This window comes from Polyodon spathula, chromosome 8 (assembly GCF_017654505.1).
Source record: "Polyodon spathula isolate WHYD16114869_AA chromosome 8, ASM1765450v1, whole genome shotgun sequence".
Taxonomy (NCBI): Eukaryota; Metazoa; Chordata; class Actinopteri; order Acipenseriformes; family Polyodontidae; genus Polyodon; species Polyodon spathula.
In genome coordinates, this window is record NC_054541.1 from 2,308,501 (window position 1) to 2,316,914 (window position 8,414).

Genomic DNA, 8,414 nt, shown 5'->3' on the forward strand with positions numbered 1-8,414 from the left:
GCACTGTATCACCTCTAGACCTGTGCACAATCACCAGCCACTTTGCCACATAGTGCATAGTGCATAGTGTTAAAATATGTTTTTAAGTATTTTATGGTGCAATAATTCCAAGTGGTTCAAGGATGTGCTGCTGAGTCTACCTTTACTTGGCTTTGCTTTGAGCTTGTCTGGAAAAGGTGCCTTCCTCATTCCATTCAAATTATGTGATAATGTGACCAACTGCATCTTTGCACTCAGGAACAGCAGAGTTCACTGGGCACTTGGCCAGTAGGGAGATGAAGAGTTTGCTGATTTTGTCTCAACCCGCTGGAGCGTCAGGCCAAAGCAATGCTCCTTGTAGGATCCCAAGCAAAGATTGGCAAGTTAACCACAAACTTGTGCTTCAACCACCATGCAAAAGACTAGTCTGCATTGGTGGGTATATAATTTTAAACTTCATCGCAGCTCACCAACAGGGACATAATTCGTAATGGCAATGTTAGGGTAAAAAAAAATAATAATAATTGGGATACTAATCCTGCTTTATCTGGTAAAACACTCATTTCATTTTCCAAAGATGATTTGTTTTCTTCCAAGACGGAAGATACTGTGAGCTATTTTCTCTGCAGCTCCTTCGCCCTTGAGAGGGTGGGGATTTTAGTGAACTTTAAATGAGAAAAGAGAGACAAAAGATTTGCTACAAACCTCTGACAAATGAATCCCAAATAGACATGAGCCTCTTGACTCATGTCCCTTTGAAAGAGGAAGAAGAAGAAAGACATAATCTGAGATTAGTTAATTTACAGAAATATTACAGGAGTGATTGGATTTCCTTCTTTTTGAAGTGCAGCACTCTCTCTGTGTCACAGTTCTCCATTAATGACAGGGGTGACAAGCCATGTTGAATTTAAATCTTCTAATAATGGTCTTCTTTAAGAGTTTAAATCCAGCCTGCACAGACTATCAGAAAGAGAAGATTACATGTTCATTTCATTTCAGATTTCTCCCTAATGATCGCTAACGAAGCAGTTGCAATTAAACTCTGCTGCCGAAGTCAATTAAGCAGCAAATAGAAATGTATAGCAAGTGAGAAATACCTGCGGTTCTGAAGGTTAGAGAGGATTGAGCGCTGATGGACTTTGTTTAAAGACAAAGAACTTGGTTTAACTGTTGAACTTCACTGCTTCTGAGCATGATACTCAACTTGATTTAACGGCTGAATTTCACTGCTTGTGAGCATGACACAACTCTCTGTTGCTGTTTCATATTTCATATATACATATATCTATTGAGCTCACCAGGCACCTGGCCAGTAGAACTTGCACATCCCTGACCAGGTGAGCTAGTTGTGGACCATTGTCTACCTTTTGTGACACTTAATTTGCTCCAATACAAAATCAAGAGATCTGTGTTTGAAAGCTTGTATTGTTTTGTCACCGCCATTGGCAACTAAACACATTATTAGAAATGAACACAGCAGTATGGTTTGTTATTACCTCTACGAGTGGGACAGTTAAGGATGATCTGGCTTACAGTCCACAGCAGTCCTCAGCTGCCCAGCAGATCAGTTTCCCTGAAGCCTGCCTGTTACATTGTATTTTAATATATCTTCATCTGTGAGCCCCTCTCCTCTCTCTCTGCTGCCCGTTGCCTGTCAGTAGTGTAGTCAGCTGATCCTCACTGGCACGCTGCTACAGAACATTGCTACCGATTCTCAACTGACAGGCAGGCATTTCATTATTTTATTCATTTCATACAGGTGGATTACAAGAGATGAGGTTATTGATAAATGTTCTTGACTTTTATCTGCATAAACAATTTTTTTTTTTCTGTTTTCCATTTGGACACTCATTTTCATACAACTCATGGTGCTGAAAGAACAATATAGAAATGTAATTTCAATCATGAAACTATTTTTTGTGAGCCTCTCTTTTACCTGACTTTCAATTTGTCAGGAGAATTCTAAGTGCCCTGACTGAACATCCTTCCTCATTCCATTCAAATCATGTGACAGTGTGACCTTTCAGCTCTGCCAACCACAACTACTTTCAATCTATATAAATACAGAGCAGGTGGGCTGCTGAGTAGGAACGTCACATTGTCACATGATTTGAACTGATTAAGAACATAAGAAAGTTTACAAACGAGAGGAGGCCAGTCGGTCCATCTTGCTCGTTTGGTTGTTAGTAGCTTAACCCTAACCCAGAATCTCATCAAGCAGCTTTCTGAAGGATCCCAGGGTGTCAGCTTCAACAACATTACTGGGGAGTTGATTCCAGACCCTCACGATTCTCTGTGTAAAAAAGTGCCTCCTATTTTCTGTTCAGAATGCCCCTTTGTCTAATCTCCATTTGTGACCCCTGGTCTTTGTTTCCTTATTCAGGTCAAAAAAGTCCTTTGGGTCGACATTGTCAATACTTTTTAGAATTTTGAATGCTTGAATTAGGTTGCCGCGTAGTCTTCTTTGTTCAAGACTGAACAGATTCAATTCTTTTAGCCTGTCTGCAAATGACATGCCTTTTAAACCTGGAATAATTCTAGTCGCTCTTCTTTGCAGTCTTTCTAGAGCAGCAATATCTTTTTTATAGCGAGGTGACCAGAACTGAACACAATATTCAAGATGAGGTTTTAAATTTAGTTGAAAATAAAGTATGTCTCAATCCTAAAAAACAGTCTACCACAATACAACACAAAATACAATTCAATGAAACCTTGCATAAGGCTCAAATTCAGTATAAATTCTGTGGTCTTCAAGTAGGGTTTAATACTCTTAATACTATTGTAGCTTCACTGTTTTCATCGTCAGTAGAAATAGTGGCACTATTGTACTATGAATTGTAAGACCACTCCCTTTATTAAAGAGATTACAGTTAACAAAACCCAATCAACATCTAGCCCCTTTCTAGGACTGAAATGTATAGTTTTGAACAAAACTTTTAGCAAACATGCATTTTTTAATGTGTATTTCCATTCCATAGTCTTTGTTTGTAGGCCTTGCTTTCAGATTGCACCCATCACCTGGAGAGTGAATATTCCCCCAATCCTGCAGGGCCTTCTTTTCTATTAATAATCAACCAGCTGCCTCCCCTAATGACTGTTTTACAGAGCATAAGCTGTACACATGGGGGTGCTTAGGGATGTGTGTGTGAGCATGTCTGTGTGCGTGTGAGCTAGGTTGTGTGTGTGTGAGCATGGATGTGTGTATGTGTGTGTGTGTGTGTGTGTGTGTGTGTGTGTGTGTGTGTGTGTGTGTGTGTGTGTGTGTGTGTGTGTGTGTGTGTGTGTATGAACCACACGTGTATCAGTGAGAAGAGAGTGTGGAGCACTGTGAAGCAAAGGAGGAGAGTATGAAGCAGTAAAAGAGAGACAGAAACAGTTTTGCTTAAACCTTTGTTTTTGTTCCAATGTTTTGTTTGTTTGTTATTTGTGCTCAATGAAAGTGTGCAAAAAGCGTGTAAACTGCAGTTCCTGTGTTTGGGTGTAATATTGCAAAGGGTGCAGACCAGCCTTGTCCGGGACGCTACGCCACATAAGAACAATCTTTGCAGCCTGTAGGATGCTTGAGAAGACACTAGTGAGGTGAAAAGTCTAGTCTCTCAGTTGCTCTTATGATCGTTCAGATGTTCAATTTTACTGAGTGCTTCCCTTGTGACACTGCTAAACCTTTTACTCACAAGTCTTAGAGTTCCTCCTGCCTGCAAACTGTCAGACAAGCTTTCACCTCAGACGTGTCCACCACAAACATGTTTTAAATTTGTAACATACAGCAGTGTGCACATGGAGTTATAAATCTCTAACACACAGCAGTGTGCACATGGAGTTATAAATCTCTAACACACAGCAGTGTGCACATGGAGTTATAAATCTCAAACACACAGCAGTGTGCACATGGAGTTATAAATCTCTAACACACAGCAGTGTGCACATGGAGTTATAAATCTCAAACACACAGCAGTGTGCACATGGAGTTATAAATCTCTAACACACAGCACTGTGCACATGGAGTTATAAATCTCTAACACACAGCAGTGTGCACATGGAGTTATAAATCTCTAACACACCGCACTGTGCACATGGAGTTATAAATCTCTAACACACAGCACTGTGCACATGGAGTTATAAATCTCTAACACACCGCACTGTGCACATGGAGTTATAAATCTCTAACACACAGCACTGTGCACATGGAGTTATAAATCTCTAACACACAGCACTGTGCACATGGAGTTATAAATCTCTAACACACAGCAGTGTGCACATGGAGTTATAAATCTCTAACACACAGCACTGTGCACATGGAGTTATAAATCTCTAACACACAGCACTGTGCACATGGAGTTATAAATCTCTAACACACCGCACTGTGCACATGGAGTTATAAATCTCTAACACACCGCACTGTGCACATGGAGTTATAAATCTCTAACACACAGCACTGTGCACATGGAGTTATAAATCTCTAACACACAGCACTGTGCACATGGAGTTATAAATCTCTAACACACCGCACTGTGCACATGGAGTTATAAATCTCTAACACACAGCAGTGTGCACATGGAGTTATAAATCTCTAACACACAGCAGTGTGCACATGGAGTTATAAATCTCTAACACACAGCAGTGTGCACATGGAGTTATAAATCTCTAACACACAGCACTGTGCACATGGAGTTATAAATCTCTAACACACAGCACTGTGCACATGGAGTTATAAATCTCTAACACACAGCACTGTGCACATGGAGTTATAAATCTCTAACACACCGCACTGTGCACATGGAGTTATAAATCTCTAACACACAGCACTGTGCACATGGAGTTATAAATCTCTAACACACAGCACTGTGCACATGGAGTTATAAATCTCTAACACACCGCACTGTGCACATGGAGTTATAAATCTCTAACACACCGCACTGTGCACATGGAGTTATAAATCTCTAACACACAGCACTGTGCACATGGAGTTATAAATCTCTAACACACAGCACTGTGCACATGGAGTTATAAATCTCTAACACACCGCACTGTGCACATGGAGTTATAAATCTCTAACACACCGCACTGTGCACATGGAGTTATAAATCTCTAACACACAGCACTGTGCACATGGAGTTATAAATCTCTAACACACAGCACTGTGCACATGGAGTTATAAATCTCTAACACACAGCACTGTGCACATGGAGTTATAAATCTCTAACACACAGCACTGTGCACATGGAGTTATAAATCTCTAACACACCGCACTGTGCACATGGAGTTATAAATCTCTAACACACAGCACTGTGCACATGGAGTTATAAATCTCTAACACACAGCAGTGTGCACATGGAGTTATAAATCTCTAACACACAGCACTGTGCACATGGAGTTATAAATCTCTAACACACCGCACTGTGCACATGGAGTTATAAATCTCTAACACACAGCAATGTGCACATGGAGTTATAAATCTCTAACACACAGCACTGTGCACATGGAGTTATAAATCTCTAACACACAGCACTGTGCACATGGAGTTATAAATCTCTAACACACACAGCACTGTGCACGCACTGTGCACATGGAGTTATAAATCTCTAACACACAGCACTGTGCACATGGAGTTATAAATCTCTAACACACAGCACTGTGCACATGGAGTTATAAATCTCTAACACACAGCACTGTGCACATGGAGTTATAAATCTCTAACACACAGCACTGTGCACATGGAGTTATAAATCTCTAACACACAGCACTGTGCACATGGAGTTATAAATCTCTAACACACAGCACTGTGCACATGGAGTTATAAATCTCTAACACACAGCACTGTGCACATGGAGTTATAAATCTCTAACACACAGCACTGTGCACATGGAGTTATAAATCTCTAACACACAGCACTGTGCACATGGAGTTATAAATCTCTAACACACAGCACTGTGCACATGGAGTTATAAATCTCTAACACACAGCACTGTGCACATGGAGTTATAAATCTCTAACACACAGCACTGTGCACATGGAGTTATAAATCTCTAACACACAGCACTGTGCACATGGAGTTATAAATCTCTAACACACCGCACTGTGCACATGGAGTTATAAATCTCTAACACACAGCACTGTGCACATGGAGTTATAAATCTCTAACACACAGCACTGTGCACATGGAGTTATAAATCTCTAACACACAGCACTGTGCACATGGAGTTATAAATCTCTAACACACAGCACTGTGCACATGGAGTTATAAATCTCTAACACACAGCACTGTGCACATGGAGTTATAAATCTCTAACACACAGCACTGTGCACATGGAGTTATAAATCTCTAACACACAGCACTGTGCACATGGAGTTATAAATCTCTAACACACAGCACTGTGCACATGGAGTTATAAATCTCTAACACACCGCACTGTGCACATGGAGTTATAAATCTCTAACACACAGCACTGTGCACATGGAGTTATAAATCTCTAACACACAGCACTGTGCACATGGAGTTATAAATCTCTAACACACAGCACTGTGCACATGGAGTTATAAATCTCTAACACACAGCACTGTGCACATGGAGTTATAAATCTCTAACACACAGCACTGTGCACATGGAGTTATAAATCTCTAACACACAGCACTGTGCACATGGAGTTATAAATCTCTAACACACAGCACTGTGCACATGGAGTTATAAATCTCTAACACACCGCACTGTGCACATGGAGTTATAAATCTCTAACACACAGCACTGTGCACATGGAGTTATAAATCTCTAACACACCGCACTGTGCACATGGAGTTATAAATCTCTAACACACAGCAGTGTGCACATGGAGTTATAAATCTCTAACACACAGCACTGTGCACATGGAGTTATAAATCTCTAACACACAGCACTGTGCACATGGAGTTATAAATCTCTAACACACAGCACTGTGCACATGGAGTTATAAATCTCTAACACACAGCACTGTGCACATGGAGTTATAAATCTCTAACACACAGCACTGTGCACATGGAGTTATAAATCTCTAACACACAGCAGTGTGCACATGGAGTTATAAATCTCTAACACACAGCACTGTGCACATGGAGTTATAAATCTCTAACACACAGCACTGTGCACATGGAGTTATAAATCTCTAACACACAGCACTGTGCACATGGAGTTATAAATCTCTAACACACAGCACTGTGCACATGGAGTTATAAATCTCTAACACACAGCACTGTGCACATGGAGTTATAAATCTCTAACACACAGCACTGTGCACATGGAGTTATAAATCTCTAACACACAGCAGTGTGCACATGGAGTTATAAATCTCTAACACACAGCAGTGTGCACATGGAGTTATAAATCTCTAACACACAGCACTGTGCACATGGAGTTATAAATCTCTAACACACCGCACTGTGCACATGGAGTTATAAATCTCTAACACACCGCACTGTGCACATGGAGTTATAAATCTCTAACACACAGCACTGTGCACATGGAGTTATAAATCTCTAACACACAGCACTGTGCACATGGAGTTATAAATCTCTAACACACAGCAATGTGCACATGGAGTTATAAATCTCTAACACACAGCACTGTGCACATGGAGTTATAAATCTCTAACACACAGCACTGTGCACATGGAGTTATAAATCTCTAACACACCGCACTGTGCACATGGAGTTATAAATCTCTAACACACAGCACTGTGCACATGGAGTTATAAATCTCTAACACACAGCACTGTGCACATGGAGTTATAAATCTCTAACACACAGCACTGTGCACATGGAGTTATAAATCTCTAACACACCGCACTGTGCACATGGAGTTATAAATCTCTAACACACAGCAGTGTGCACATGGAGTTATAAATCTCTAACACACAGCACTGTGCACATGGAGTTATAAATCTCTAACACACAGCAGTGTGCACATGGAGTTATAAATCTCTAACACACAGCACTGTGCACATGGAGTTATAAATCTCTAACACACAGCAGTGTGCACATGGAGTTATAAATCTCTAACACACAGCACTGTGCACATGGAGTTATAAATCTCTAACACACAGCAGTGTGCACATGGAGTTATAAATCTCTAACACACAGCAATGTGCACATGGAGTTATAAATCTCTAACACACCGCACTGTGCACATGGAGTTATAAATCTCTAACACACAGCAGTGTGCACATGGAGTTATAAATCTCTAACACACAGCAGTGTGCACATGGAGTTATAAATCTCTAACACACAGCAGTGTGCACATGGAGTTATAAATCTCTAACACACAGCAATGTGCACATGGAGTTATAAATCTCTAACACACCGCACTGTGCACATGGAGTTATAAATCTCTAACACACCGCACTGTGCACATGGAGTTATAAATCTCTAACACACCGCACTGTGCACATGTATGGGGTGCCATGTGT